Below are 15,142 nucleotides of genomic sequence, written 5' to 3'. Positions count from 1 at the left end.
TGTAAACTATAAGCTTAAGTGTAACCGTACGTCAAATATAAATAATAATAATGATAATTTCGCATGTCAACTTTTCAAAATTCGCAGTTTTGCATTGGTTCCTACTACAAATACGAAAAGCACTGATGGATAAATCGGTGAATTTGGGATATATTTAAAGCGCATGATGCCATTTGCGATTTGCGAAAAGTAGAAGAAAGGAGATAAGAAATAAAACAAAACCAATTAAGCATTTCATTTAGTCCATTTAAGTTTCTTTATTCCTGAGGTGAATGTCGCTACATCTTAGAAGGTGGTTGTTTCTATCTCCATAATCATTGTTGATAGAAGAAGCTTCTTCATTCTCAGACACCCTACCAACTGAATTAATAAATAATCAATATAAGTAAAGTATATCGAAAATAACACATGCATGAATGAAGAAAATAATTAACGTAAGTAAGGAATAAGTTCGATTACCGATAATTTGGAATGTAAGGACAGTTCAGAGCGTGTAATGACTTTTTAAAAGTAATTTTATGAAATCTTCAAACTAAACATCAAAATGTTACTCATCTACTTAACTTACATATTTACTTTAACTAGTATTCATAGTTGCATAAATTAGAGCATTTAATATTTATTGTTGTTATTATTATTATGATGATTAAAATATAACTAACTTGGTATTCCTAATACATTTCTCTATAGCGAGCATCTCCTTTTCATTGTGATCCATCTTGACGTTGATTTCTTGTAAGGTCAAGCAAAATGAAAATGAGCCAAGACATTCTTTAAACTGAAAATAAATGAATGTCGGAGATGTGTTTGAACACATAATATATCAAGGTCAAACGAGCGAAAGATGGTAAACGTGATTAATGTGTTATGGAACAGTACAATTTTTTTGTGGTGTAGTGACTGAATAGCTTTGTCCAAGTCTGAGGTAAACTATGCAGGTGACATGTTCTTTCTTTCAAATGTTTCGACCATTGTATCACACTGGCCAGACATGCAGAAGTACACATTGTTTCGATAAACACCATAAACAGTGAAAATTGGCATCACACTTGGCTGTTCCTCTCATGGAGTGTCCATTGCAACACAAACTTTTGATGTAAACTCTGCACCGAAGGATTTGTTATACACCCAACGGCGAAAGAAATAGTAGGCGAATTGTCCACCATTTTAATTCGACCTCCATTACACAATGTAATGATAGTGAATTTAACTAATGACTTGAATAAGTAGAGGGCAATGCCTCTTTCGAACCAACGTAGTTTCATTCCTTAAAACAACAGGATGTAGAAAAAAAAAGTAATAAAAATATGGGTGGACAATTTGCCGTTGATTGTACCTTGCAGCACAACTACGTTTAAGATGTAACCTTACGTACTGTTGTGTCAGGTGCACGGGGTGACAAGTCACAGGACAATATCATTCAAAAGGGAAGGCTAGCTTACTTTAATTTCTCCTGCCTTTCTGTTGTAACAATATCAGAGGATGTATATGAATTACGGATTGAGTACCATATAACTTAATCCACTGTCCCTTTGCCTCTATAAAACTCTGAGTCCCCTGTAGCAAAACAAAGGGGAGAGGTACACGATTCAGTTCGATAGACTACCCGTTCCATTGATTGTACGAGGGCCATTCGGAAAGTAGTACCCGTTCGCGCCGTGTGGAACGCTAGTGACGCGAATAGCATCCGCTCAAGGTCAAAAAACTTCAGTTGACTGTCTGCTCAGTGTGTGCAAAGTTTCGTAGCGCTTTCATTCTAGTTATTGTTTCTGTGAGTGTTTACAATGTTCGAAAGAATTGATAACGCCGCTACTTGTGAAGTTAGGGTTGTGATCAGATTTCTCAACTCCAGGAAAATGCAACCTTGTGATATTCACCGTCAATTAAAGGAGGTTTATGGAGACAATGTTATTGATGAGTCGTCTGTTCGGCGCTGGTGTCGAAACTTTAACTCGGGGAGGGAGAACGTCGATGATGACGAACGTTCCGGGCGCACGTCTGTCAGTACTGACGAACTGCTGAGTGCAGTTGACGAATTCATCAAGAACGATCGGCGCGTCACACTGGATGAAACCAGTGAACAGTTCACTGATGTTTCACGAACAATTCTTCATGAAATTGTGAAAGATCATCTGAAGTATGGGAAAATTTGTGCAAGGTCGGTCTCCCGGTTCCTTACATTTCATAGTGATGAGGAACGTAAAGAAGGGGTGACTACTTTTCTCAATGGACTAGCGGCAGAGGAATATGAAGCTGGGTTACAAAATCTCGTCACACGTTATGACAAATGCTTAAATGTGCATGGAGACTATGTAGATAAGTAGTTGAAAGTTTGTTGTTAACAAGTACAAAGTTTGTTCAAAAAAATATTTGTTAGTTTTTTTAAAATTCAAAATTCAAAAACGGGTACTACTTTCCGGATGACCCTCGTAAATAAGAAAATTTTAGAAATATATACCTGGAACCAAGCTTATTTCAAATTGTTAGACTCCACGAAAAAGTTTCTATCCTATAAAGGAAAGTTTTCCTTTCAACAATGATGCCAGTGGCAGCCATTTTGACCACTTCACTTGCATTACTGAAGCGTTTGCTAGGATATCAACAGATAATAACTTTATAGTTGAGGAAAATTATCTACAATTCTTTCATACACACTTACCAGTTTTGAAATCTTAACCGTCAAATTTTATTCCGGAAGTGCATCCACCAACAAATCCTTCTGTAGTAGTCAGAATATCACAATCGCCACTGCAGCATTCAAAATTCTCAAAGCACTGTAAAAGTTAGCAATAATAAACCGAAATTAAATAAAATGAATAAAATATACACATTCTCTACATGAAATGTTATTAATAACGAATAATACTGCACAGAAAAGCTGATTGGTTTCAATTTAAAGCATTCAGTTTATGTTTTCTTGTAACAACAAGCAAAACATTACAAAATGTATAATTTTCTACTTTGTCGATTACTAAGAGAATTTCCCTATGACGCCTATTTAAGCCGTGTCATTATACTGAATGATGGGATCGAACCAACCACTCCCAATAGATTAATGGAAAATGTAGCTAATCACCATTTATCCTCGTTAATGATGAGACCACTTGACCTGATGACAAGTTCGATGCTTGGCTGCAAAAGGTACAACTGAAATAGAATACCTAACTATACAACGATTGATTGATTGATTTGGTGTTTCAAGTCCACTTTATGCACAGTAAGGCTAATCGGGACCGGACCTACAGTTTAAAGTGGAATCCGAACCACTGTGTGTCTCCACCGGGAATCGAACCCTGGACCCCTTGGATACAAGGCTACGACGCTACCACTGCACCATAGGGGAGACCCCATATACAACGAGAAGTGGCAAATAGTCACTCGTTGGATTTTGTGAACCTTTGAACCTGAATCATGCATGTTATTGTTAGGATAGTTACTTAGAAGAATGATAATCAATTTTAGTAACGTAGAGTAAAATAAAACTTGCTCTCTCTAGGCTTTGTAGGTAGTTCTCCTAAGTCAGGCAATCTGCTGCCCTTCTCTCCTTTCCAAAGTGCTCTTGCCTGTTCCTAATCAAAACCAAAAGTGAGTCCTTGCCAGTCTGTCCGTCCCTCTCAACACCTCTCACTGCAGACTTCCTATACGCTGATCAGTCAGTTTTTACCTTCCTATTCATGTAAGCTGCTTACTCCTTGTTTACCTGTTGTAAACCTTGCAACCCCAATATATCAGGAAGTGGAAGTCTGCTTAACACTCGACTGTGCATAATTCAAATACCTGAGAGGACTGGACAGCATGTGTAAACAAGTGAATGAACTTAGGCGAAATGAAGCTTAGAGAAAGTTAAAATTAAAAATAAAGAATAATCCTATGTATTGATACGAAACAAATAAATTGGTTAGAAGACACGGCTTTTCTTCATTCCGAGCAAACTTTTTCACTGTCTAACAATAATCGTGTAGAATAAAAAATTAAGATTAGGAATTACAAAAATGAACAAAAATTCCTGTAATACAGTATTTGTTATCATAAAGAGTATTGGAGAATCTCCATGTTCAAAATTAGTGGTTGTTATCACATACTTCCTTTCGGCGATTAATAAAAAAACTCTTGTATTATAGTAAAAACATGAAGAAGTAACAATCTTTAGAAGTAATCTTTTCACGCCCTATCTAAAAACATTCACATAAATACATGAAATATTCCTTGAAGCAGGGTATTAAAATTATTCGTATCTTGGAAATACGAAACTATATTGGGTTTTGTAGAAATCGATTTTCTCAAAATAGATATTTCAACAACAACTATTTCAAATTGTAGAGATAAATTTAGAGTGTATAGAAATGTGTAAAAAGTGGATATAAACTAAAGTTTATCGATTTCTTCCATATTTACAGAATAACATTGAAATTGCTTTAATTTGAATCTTCATGTTCCACATCATACAACGGCTGTCTTTAACCACGTCGTGTGCAGGCTAATACGATGGTCACTATTTATATTTTGAGCCTAACAATGAAAAAAACAGGAATTTGGCATTGAAAACTGCTTTATTGTTTTTCGAAGTATTCTCCTTTATGGTCAATACACTTTTGCATTCGTTCGAACCATTTGTCAAAGCAGTTTTTCCAATCTTCTTGAGACACCTCCATAATATGGTTTTTGAACGCATCAACGGCGTCTTCCGCCGACGAAAATCGTTGTCCACGCAATTTATTCTTGACATTCAGGAACAAGAAGAAGTCATTGGGTGCCAAATCAGGACTGTACGGCAGATGATCCATCAATTCGATTTTTTGACTGTTCATCAAGTCGGTTCTTAGACGAGATGTGTGACAGCTGTCATTGTCTTGATGAAGAATGATCCGAAGGCGTTTGTTTGTTTTCCGCATTTGACCGAAGACCTCTGGCAAACAAATTGTTGTGTACCATTCAGAGTTGACCGTTCTACGTTTCTCTAAAAGCACAGTTGCCACATGACCAGTTTTCCCGAAAAAACAGGCGACCATTTGTTTCGATGTGCTTCGAGCGCGAACAACTTTTGTTGGATTGGGTTCATCTTGAAACACCCATACAGTCGACTGCTGTTTACGTTCGGGCTCATATGTATATATCCATGATTCGTCACCTGTTACAATCTTATATACGTCTTTTGAAGCACCACGATTGTATTTATTGAGCATTTGTTTGCACCAATTGACGCGAGCGTCTTTTTGAGTTTTTGACAAATTGTGTGGGATCCAACGAGAACATACCTTTCTCACAGCTAAATGATCATGTAATATTTTATATATGCTGGTGGAACTAATGCCTATGGTTGCCTCAATCTCACAGTATGTCACACGACGATCTTGCAGTATTAGGTTTTGCACATCATCAATATTTTCTTGAACAACAACTGATTTTGGACGACCTTCGCGAATCTCGTCGGTGAGAGAATTGCGGCCACGATTAAATTCGTTATACCAGCGTTTCACAGTGGCAAAGGATGGGGCTTCATCGCCAAATGTGGAAGTAAGTTGATCGATGAACTCTTGTCTTGGTAATCCACGTCGAAAATCGTAAAAATTCATCGCAGGAAAATGTTCACAAGTTAATTCCATTTTATTGTTGTCGCGCAATCTCCAAGGCAACATCAACAACACAAATGAAGCTATTGACAAAACATTTGAAGTACGTTATGGTCAATAATGCCAGACGATTCAATAATCGCGCCTAACTTCAATCAGTGTTGCCAAGGCTCAAAATATAAATAGTGACCCTCGTATAAGAATGCTAAGAATAATCATTGTTTCAGATTTGATTTGAATAACTCAAATGCACACTAAATACAAAATGTTATTTACGATTTGATTGATTTGCTTCTTTCTTCTTAGCTCTTTGTGCCACTTTTGACTGATGCGCGAAAATGGGGATAAGTGATGAGATAATGAAATTGATGAATACACACTTGCAAACATCCATGAGCACTCCGAGATTTGAAGCCCGGGACCCCTGGCGTCGTAGCACGATGTGCTAACCACTACGCCACGAGTTATATTACTATATTACTTTCGAGTTTTACCAGAAAACGTATCATATGAAATGCGATATGATTACACTGGCCAAGAGCCAAATGTTTCTCAAACCAAACAAAACTTTTAAAATTCGAGGGTCCTGAATACGAATCTAACAATGAAGATTATCAATTAGCTCTAGCTTTTAACATTTTTTAATATATCATTATCAATAGGTTTAAATCCTATTGTTTTAATTATCAGTACAATATGATGCAATGTCGTCAAGAAATGCAAATGTTTCACTTATTTACTCATTCATAAGACATTCGGTATGTCTTATGTAGCTGACGTCCTAAAAGGAAACAAGGGTGGCCACTCCCCTCCTCCTGAAAATTGAATCGACATCAAAATATATATATTTCACACGTGTAATGTAATTTAATTCAGAGTAATTTGTGTTAACTGTAGCAAAAGCTTTGCAGGGACATGATAATTTCATTCAAACTGAAGAAGTGTTTTTTCAGTCGTGAGCACATTTATGTGGGAAAATGTGCCTTCTTGCCCCTCTATGAAAAAAATTCTGCGAAAGTCCATGTGAGATTTGATTTTATTCTGCTGAAATATGATAATAACAAAGTCTCCCGGAAAACACCTATTAATGTGGGGACGGTCCGGCCCTATCTGGTGCTGGCTGATACCAAACCCAGACTGAATCTTACTTCAGTTCCTCATCGCAAATGCGAAATATCACTCCGCTTATAAGAACGGCATAGCTACAGACTGCATTTGAAAATTATATGTATAGAGCTTGGACGTCCGCTAGGTTGTAAATAGAACCATGTTCCATATTGAATGTGATAGCAGAGTTCTAACAGCACATATTAAAAGGAGAGGATAGCCACAGAGGAAATCTCTGGAACCTGGATTAAATAACGATGTAAATGCATCTGTCGTTGACCCCAATTTGATGACATTACAACTCACGAATATAAAATGATGACTAATTTAAATTTTATCAGCATTTTGTTGGTTCAGAGATAAGTTTCCAAATGTAAGTGACATCAAAGTTAAAGAGGGCGCATTTATGGGTTCACAGATTTGCAAGCTGTTTAGGGATTTGCACTTCGATGAAGTACTTCCTGGTGCTGCGAAAAAGAAGCTTGGGTTGCTTCCAAGATGATAGGAAACCACAAAGCTGAGAATTAAATAGAACTGGTACTACGTATGCTGTCATGTTATGAACAATTAAGATGCGAGATGTCTTTGAAAATTCATTTTTGTACTCCCACCTTGATATTTCCCCGGCAACTGTGGTTATGTCAGTGATGAGCCTGGAGAGCGTTTATATCAGGCAATTATTGCAGGTGTGGAGAAACGCTACCAAGGACAATAGAGTCCATGAGCTATTGTTGATTGTAGACTATTGTTGAGATTCTACCCGAGAAACACCTTATGATTTACACAAAAATATTGCAAATGATCGTCGTACAAACGAGTTTTCAGTGGTAAAATTTGTTCATTTTGTGCTCCAACGTAATGACTACAGAATTGAGTTGCAATCGTACATTCAGACTGTGTTGCTAGTTGCCTATACTGCATTCTATGTGTATACTTTCATACTGCCCTTCCTTAAAGTAGATATGTCTTGGTTATCTGAGTTAATCAAAAGTTTTAATTGTAACTTCTCAACTCAGCACATAGAAGGAATACCTTGTTTTACTTCGGAGACAAACAAAGATTGAAATTTGTTGACCAGTCTTCTTGTAAACTAAAGCTATTATACTAGACACATGACGCCACTATTAATGAAGTTATTAATGAATAAGAAAATTAATTCTCTGTGCTGTATAGTGTGATGGATGGTTTGTTTCTTACAGACATTATTTTTATTATTTTTCCCTGATCAAAGTAGTGTGTTTTATGTTTATCCTTACACATTTTCAGATTTCTTATTCTCATTGTCTGAATTATTGCACTTCCTTGTTAAACACTATTTCAAATTTTTGAACCCATTCCCAAATACAAATAATAATTTTTGTACCGGTCCTTTTAACACCCAAAAATGCAAATAAATTTTGGTGTAATAGATTCACGTCAAATATTGTAATGTTTTGTATCATTTTGTAACATTCTGTAAAACAATTTTTGCACAGCTAAATTTACTGGCGAAAAAAACTATTTTGGAAATACATGGTAACGTTTGAGCTTCATCATTGATTTCGACTGATATCCACAACAAAATATTATAATATTTTGTACTACTTTTTACCACTATTTAAATATTTTAAACCCGTCCGAAAAAAGCCCGAAAAAGGCGAAAAAAATTGTACTTTGTAATCTCATATCTTTGTACCATAAGGACTGCTCTTGCAAAATATTGTACTAATTTTGTAATACTAAAAAAATAATAGTTTTGTACCAACCAATTTGATTCCTTAAAATTAAAATCAATTTTAAATTAAGTCCTATTTTTGTCTTCTTGTACCGCTCCATATCACTAAGAGGCAGAAAATCTGGTGCAAATGTAGAGAAGAATTATCAAATAATGGAGTTTCTGTCTGAAATATTTTATTATGTATAAGCTATAATGAGTACTTGAGGTTGACTCCCTATCCGATTTTGGTAGCACTACGAAAAACTTTGAACAACATGTTCAATAACAGGAGCTCTAAACCTTGAAATTTTTTCATCAGGAACCTAGCACTCGAAACACTCTTATTTAAGCAACGAAAATAAAGTAGTGTTGATTAATTCATCAATCACTTTTCTAAATACTTTAAGATTTTTGTGAAAGCCTATCTAATAATATTTTATTACTAATTAGAGTAATACTTGTAAACGTACTTCTTCTTGATACTTCTTGCAGCTATTGACAGATTTCAAGCCTAGGAGCAACAAAATGATGGTCTGAAGCAGAAAATTGAAGATAGGTCCACAGGGGTGAACGAAACTCATTCTTCTCTACAGCTTCACAATTTTGTGAACTTTACAGAATATCTGAAATGAAGCTGTATTATCTGAAATTAAAAATGAGTTATTGTGTGACATCATTTCAGTAAGTCTGTTTAAGATAAACATTTGGTTAAGCGTGCACAGTTTCAATGATGTACTGGAATATTCTTTTTCTTATTTCACACTACACTCCTTTCTTTATTTTGAATAAAGTTCGATAAATGAATAAACATTTTGAAATCACCTTTTCTAGTTTATAATGTATTATCCTCTCACATAATTACATTACGTCACAACTATGAAGTATTCTGAAAAATTTCATTGTGAAATTACACATTAGGACATTACTGCAATAAATTATACAAAACCAACTACTGGATTAATCTACCAAATACTCATTACGTTTCTCGTATTTAGAAATATGTTAATCGAGCATACGATTCGATTGATCTGCTACTAACGAAATTAATGTTGCATGTAAGCATGTAGTGGCTTTTGTTAGTCCTCTTAAAGCAAATTGTTATATATTAATTAATGTAATGTGCAAGTACTTTAAATTACAAATGAATCTAAAATTCATCCCTCTGTGACAATTGTGTTGTCTACACAACAGTGCCCTGTTTTCTCAGTTTGTTTGTGTTAGAAGGTATATGTGTTTGAAGTCGTATTTGTTCAGGCTTAGTTTACTAAAGTTACATTCAAAAAATTATATGTTTTTTCTAGAAGTTCATAGTTCCAAAAAAATTATTAGTATCCTAAAAAAAGTGTAACTTTTACTAATTATTTTTTAGTTATATTATTCATTGCTAACATTCAAGAAATAAATAGAGTTAATATTATACCAGTATACTACGGCAGTGGAGAAGACTGGGTGAGAAATTCAGTGTACAATTTAATTTAATGTAAGTAAGACAACTTCTATTCATATCAGAAGAATATACATTGAAATTAGTGTTTAAAATTAAGCATGAATTTACATGCAGAAAAAAAGAACTTTATCAAGAATTTAATATCTCAAAGAGACTTTGCTGCATGTAATTGCAACGGGAGTTTTTGGTACGCTTGCTTTTTGTGATAATGTTAATTGACATGCATGCATGCATAATGCAAAGTTTATTCACCAACTGTAAATCAATTTCAGGCTAAATCTGTGGCTACAATACCATGGTAAATTCGAATATCTGAAAGGACATGTATTTTATGTGGAGCATAGCCTACATGCATAGCTTAATTCATGATTAATGATATATTTGTCCATACTACAGATGGTGTTGATAATGTCCACCACACGTATCCAGGCAGAGTTGAACTCGATGCTTCATATGTGTAAAAATTTCTTGCAAGATGTCTACGCTGGTTGAAACCAACATTGTGAGGCTTGTTACTATCCAGTCCCAGTGTAATGTGAAGCTTCTTTCAATTGTCTGCTTTGCTGGGGCCGTCCTACCGCCAAATCTCCTCACAAATGCATTTTTGAAATTGTTTGAATGAGCCTGCCTCTCAATATCTGAGAATAATGAATACAAGCTCCGCTACTCTATAACCAATTAATTTTGCATTATCCTCATTCACAAAGAAAAATTGAAAAGAAACCTGTATGCATGTCACTGTTTTCCCTGCACTCCACAGAAGCCTGTAATTTATTCTCGACACGTCAAACGCTAACTCCTTAGCCACCGGTTACTTTTCCTTCAAAAAAAGGATTGTTAAGAATTCACATAATAAGGATAACCTGACGGTGGCATCCTCGAGCCCGTAGGGGCGAACTACGATGCAGTAGCGAGCACCAACTACAGCCGAAAAGATCGTTAATGTCAACAATGTTGCAGGTCATTATCATCACCCTCATTGTTACTCACTGTCAGCTGACTTCATTTCCTTCCCTTCTCAAAGCAGAAGGTTCATCTTACTTCATTTCATGTTTGTAAATTTTCGATAAGATATTCATACTTTCAATTTGAAACATACTCAAATTTCATTATTTTTTACATTGACGTGCCCCATTTGTTCAGTAAAATAGGGAGGACTCTTACAGCAAATTTTGCAAATTTATTTTCTCTGACATTATTATAAACTTTTGTAGCAGTCAATTTGCCAAAGAAAAATAAAATCCAATTCTACGGTTACAGAGTAAAGTCTGAAGTATTGTACTACTCTTGTATCATCTTGTATCAAACACTATATAATATTTATGTACACATCTGAAAAATACAAACAAATATAACAGTAAATTTGCCACCTACTATGCCATTCTTGTTTTAGAAAAAACAACACAATTTCCTGCAACTATGTAAATATTTTGTAACCGTGTTAAATAGCCAAAAGAGAGTGAGAAATGTTGTATTTTGTAACATTTTATTTCTGTACCTATATAATCCATTCCACAAAATATTGTACTACTAAAACATTCAAAAAATCACTTTTGTAACATTCAATTTAATTAAGGAAAATACAAGGGGTCCCGGGTTCGATTCCCGGTAGAGGCGCATAGTGGTTCATTCCCACTTTAAGCTATAGGTCCAGTCCCGATTAGCCTTACTGTGCATAAAGTGGACTTAAAACACCAACTAAATAAATTAATCAATCAATCGTAACGATCCGTAGTATCTTGTAATTGTTATGGACAACGAACTCCAACTTCCAGTCATTCAACCATCATTTTCCAATCAGGAAATATTCAGAAACATCACAGGAATGCAGTGTCAGACAGCGCTGAAGCTCTTCCTGGTCATCAGCGGTATAAACATGTAAACGGACGAAATCCAGGAAGAGGCTACAGTCCTGACTGTGTATTTGTTTAGTAAATTGAATTGCAATAAAGGTCTGGGAGGCAGAGAGTTCGGGGTCAGTTATTGAGGAGCAAGATACGATTGAATAGAGAAAGAGGAGGAGGTTCTAGGGATAGCGTGTTAACGCTAGTCGCAAGTCAGACTCTACGTACAGTCACAGGCATAACCTCTCACGGCAGATCTTCAGTTGGAGTACAGAGACAGGTAAATCCTTACATTAGCCATGCTGATCCAGTCTTTAGGGGTGTGAAACTCAAGTGTCATGTGTTGCAATTTTTTTTAAGTAACTAAAGAACAACATGACGCTATGGATCGACAAGCACAGGCCAAATATGCTTTCAAAACTTGAAAGCCTCTTCCTGGATTTCGTCCGTTTACATGTTTATACCGCTGATGACCAGGAAGAGCTTCAGCGCTGTCTGACACTGCATTCCTGTGATGTTTCTGAATATTTCCTGATTGGAAAATGATGGTTGAATGACTGGAAGTTGGAGTTCGTTGTCCATAACAATTACAAGATAGTACAGATCGTTACGATGTCCCTCTCCGGAAAAGAATTCCCTTTTGAATTCGTCTTTATGCCTGATCCAATCTTACCGTTTATTATAAAATAAGAAATGAAAACAAAAATAAAATATCCAAAACATGAAAATAATAAAGTAAAAACCATGAACCCATCCAAAGTGAATATCCTATAAACCCACTGACACACAGGAACATATAACACAATGCATTATTTCTGCTGAATAAGTGAGTGGATCAGCGTGACATAACATAAACTATGCATTTGTTGATGTAGAGACCTGACGTCATATGGCGTCCGCCGTCAAAACACAGTCATTTAATACGTCACGTCAGAGCGTGACCAGCCTCTTGCGACACAAGACGTGTTTGTCTATACGAGACAGTCATTGCACCGTTTGAAGGTAAGAACTCGAAATTACATAATAAATTTGTGTTAACATTGAATGATAGATAACTAATAGCCTTCCTTCACCGTAAATAATGTGGAGCACTGAATAAGAAATAAATCGAAGCACTTGTATAAATACATAATTCGTTGCACCTGTGTTGCTAGTAATTTTTTGTTACTAGGGCCAACACGTAGGCCTATGCCGGATATTGCGAACTGAGTTTATCGCACATAAATATAATCGTACCACGTAGCACTATAGTTTTCATGTATTATTTTTTATCGATTGATCACCGTCTTTATTTTTATATTAACAATATATATTTACTTATTCAACTCCGTCCTTTGATATGAAATATGTACACACTCATATATAACATATGAATTATTACCTCACGTAGAAATAATATTTAAGCATCGCAATTGTTACACCTTTTGTCCATGCATATCAATATTGTCTTTATTCTTCTATTAAAATTGTGCGTTGATAATCCCATAAACATGCATTGAACACACGCTGAGAGTGAAAAGTCCAACATCGTTGACCTCGATGTCGTTCACCTAAAGTACGATGAACAAATGAATCGTAACATTGTCCATTTAGGATAAACATCCTTTATTCCGGACACGATGTTCAGCTGAGATTGACTATACTTCGTGGAATTTTACTCTACCTGAGAATACAATACCACTACGTGTCTGCCACACTGTACTTGTTGTGGAATGTACTGATGAAAGTAAGACAACCCAGATTGTACATTTCCTTCTGTCTGTCACTGAATGAAAATCTTCCCTGTAGAGTTCTGCTGTCTGCGTTTCTCGTACTTGCACTTTGGGTAGGGACAATTTGGGGAAGTTCAAGCTTAAGGGTAGAAAAGTGATTTCTTCTGTCAATGAGAATTGTTCTGCACTGGAATATTGATAAATACACTTTTGCTGCTGAGTGTATCATGTAACGACCAATGGAATGTGTGGTCGTATGTGTCCTCGGAATGGGAAAACTATGTTCCTGGATGAATAATCACTATGTGTACTGCTTGTTTTTGATACGAACTTCGTAGGGTGTACCAATGATTTTACCCCTTTGATGAAGAAACTGGAACATTTGGTGTGAAAACTTCTTGTACTGCTAACACTTCGTTGGGCAATTCTTCTTTTGAGGCTTTGTGAAGAAGGACGTAAGTTCGTAGAGTTGTATATGACATGGAAGTGTGTCAAGTAGGAGTGTAGCATGACACTTTAGTGGAGGAATCATGTAGTTTACCCTCTGGAACATGTCTATGTTTGTAAAAAAAATCTACTTCTGGACTTGTAGATTTTATTGAAGATTTTGTTCGATACGTAGCACGACAATTTTGAGAGGCTGTGTAGATTCACTGGAACAAGGCACGTCGTGGTGTACTTTACGAATTGCCTTAACAAGGGAGGCCTTGATCCCTTGCAGAGTAAAGCTGGAACATGTTTCAGCATTCTGGCTCCCAAGCTGGCGAATGCTGTCAGGATACTGGACGCGCTGCTAGTGGTTCCTAGTTCGACATTTTCCTTTCGGGTTTGGGAATGCCGAATTGTTTCCCTTGCGGCTGACACTGGCTGTTCTCTGGCCGACAGCTGATCAATTTCGAATTTGAGACAGGTTTAAGGTAAAGGGAAGATTAGCGTAGATTTAAGATAGGAATATTTTCCCGGGAAAGGATTATTTTGATCCAATCCTTTTGGTACAACACTCAAAAATAATAGTTTGCCACTCATGATTTAAAAATGCCATTATCAATTGAAATATACTTAAACTAGTAATAAACTCTTATATTATACCCATTAAAATATGACTAAAATCCTAATTCCTAGTGGAAAAAAAAAATTTAAAAAAATATGATGAGAATAGTTTCGTGAAAGCTACCACGTTTATTCCAGAATCTAGAAAGAAAAGAGGATAGTGCTTATAAAGCAATCGGAATTTTAATTTATTTTTGTCCCCGTAAAGTACCAATGATATATGTCGTGATTCGATTAATTGGGTTTAATTCATTATTGCTTGTTGTGAGTTACTATTAGACAACGTTCTAACAAAGCTGGCAACCTGTTACAGCCTAAAGAATTTAGCCGTCATCATTTCCGCTTACGATAATTTTCCTGCTTCAAGTGTCCGTTTACAAGTTTATACCGCTGATGACCAGGAAGAGCTTCAGCGCTGACTGTGTATTTGTTTAGTAAATTGAATTGCAATAAAGGTCTGGGAGGCAGAGAGTTCGGGGTCAGTTATTGAGGAGCAAGATACGATTGAATAGAGAAAGAGGAGGAGGTTCTAGGGATAGCGTGTTAACGCTAGTCGCAAGTCAGACTCTACGTACAGTCACAGGCATAACCTCTCACGGCAGATCTTCAGTTGGAGTACAGAGACAGGTAAATCCTTACATTAGCCATGCTGATCCAGTCTTTAGGGGTGTGAAACTCAAGTGTCATGTGTTGCAATTTTTTTTAAGTAACTAAAG

At 36.0% G+C, this 15,142-nt stretch overlaps 1 long non-coding RNA gene across 1 annotated transcript; it reads right to left on the bottom strand.

The window, feature by feature from the left end:
- Nucleotides 1–227: 227 nt before the first annotated feature.
- On the bottom strand, nucleotides 228–9,847 carry LOC146003083 (uncharacterized). The gene is made up of 4 exons (XR_014443780.1): nucleotides 9,763–9,847; nucleotides 8,844–9,016; nucleotides 2,660–2,774; nucleotides 228–360 (listed from the first exon to the last, which is right to left on the bottom strand). It is a non-coding gene; the product is annotated as an uncharacterized LOC146003083 (long non-coding RNA).
- Between the last annotated feature and the right edge of the window lie 5,295 nt (nucleotides 9,848–15,142).

Source organism: Lepisma saccharinum, chromosome 19, assembly GCF_977018435.1.
Source record: "Lepisma saccharinum chromosome 19, izLepSacc3.1, whole genome shotgun sequence".
NCBI lineage: Eukaryota > Metazoa > Arthropoda > Insecta > Zygentoma > Lepismatidae > Lepisma > Lepisma saccharinum.
This window is presented reverse-complemented; position numbering and strand designations above follow the sequence as displayed.